The following is a 1,639-nucleotide window of genomic DNA, read 5'->3' on the forward strand; positions in this document are numbered from 1 at the left end:
CGCAGACCCAATCAACCATAACGACACGCCCCGTTTTTATAGCATCAGATTACTAGCTAAAATCAAACTTACCACAAAAACGAACAATTGAACATATATCAGAGTAATAACAACTACCTTAAATGATGAAAACCATCTTTTGGAAAATTGTATTGGAAGTGTACATTTTTTTTTTTTTTTTTTTCTCAAGTCCCATTCGTTTACATGGAGAGGGCGGGGTTTATGACCTGTACTGCAGCCAGCCACCAGGGGGCGATCAAAGAGCCCGCAGCTTCACTTTTCAGGACGTGTGAGGCACACCCGGCTATATTTTCACACTTAAAACAATAATTTGGTGTTCTTGTTGTACCATTGTCCTCTTTTATGCTAAGAAATAAATCTCCTGACAGTTCTCTCTCAAGTGGTTTCATTATTGTCAGCATTAAGTCTGAGTATGATTCAGTGGGCTATATAACACTTTTAATTGTCAGGAAATTACTTGTCTTTAAACGTTTTGGTTCAATATACTTACCTGTTGATCAAAAATAGCCTTTTTTTGTTTTATTTAGTAACTTTCAGGAGGGTGTACTCATTTTTGCAACACAAAATATTATCACTTTGATAAGAAAATCTTATTTTGCTGAATAAATTTTGGCATTCTTCTTTGGTAACTGATCAAGCAGGCTTGTTGGAACATTACATCTCGAAAGAACCCTAACATGTCTTCTAAGTAAAGAGTAATTGCTGAATTTGTTAAGTTTTAGAGGGGGTGTACTCATTTATGCTGTGCACTGTATATCAGCGTGATAACTAGACCTTAAATGACCAAAACCATCTTTTGGAAAATTGTATTAGAAGCGTAATTTATTTTTTTATTTAGACTCAAGTTCCATTTACATGGAGAGGGCGGGGTTTAAGACCTGTACTGCAGCCAGCCACCAGGGGGCGAGCAAAGAGCCCGCAGCTTCACTTTTCAAGACGTGTGAGGCACACCTGTTTCAAATCCGTAAGACCTTTGTTCATCTTCGGAACACAAATTAAGATATTTTGATTAAATCTGAGAGCTATCAGACCCTGCATAGACTGCAGCACGTCTGAAATGTTCCCAGGTCCAGAAACGTAGCAAGGACATCGGTATATAATAATATAATAATCCATGTGACATCAGGGGTTCAACCATAATTTTACAAAGCTATGAGAATACTTTTTGTGCGCAAAGAAAACAAAAATATCAAATTCATTCAACAATTCTTCTCCTCCATACTGTACATTATTGTTTCTCCTCTATGCCCCGCCTTTCTGAAACGGAGGATAAAACAAAGCTTATCGGTCTGAAAAGCAAGGTGTGCTGTGATTGGCCAGCTATCCAGTGCGTTATGATTGGCCGAATACCTCAAGCGTGTGACGGAAATGTTACGCCCCTACCATACTGTGATGATGCCCTGTCAGGCCGGAGCGATGATTCAAAAACATGAAAACCCATTATAAACGAGCATCGTTTCGTTGCAGATTCGTTGCATCCAGTGGGGACATAATTATGGATTATAATGACCTATACTGTCTTTTTACACGTTGCGTTGCATCGCGCCGCATAAACATAAAACCAAGTCTGCATTTGTGATCGGAGAAATGACAAACAACAAGCACTACTCTACACTGC

The sequence above is a fragment of the Sinocyclocheilus rhinocerous genome, unplaced genomic scaffold, assembly GCF_001515625.1.
Source record: "Sinocyclocheilus rhinocerous isolate Xijiao unplaced genomic scaffold, SAMN03320098_v1.1 scaffold1285, whole genome shotgun sequence".
NCBI classification, from domain to species: domain Eukaryota; kingdom Metazoa; phylum Chordata; class Actinopteri; order Cypriniformes; family Cyprinidae; genus Sinocyclocheilus; species Sinocyclocheilus rhinocerous.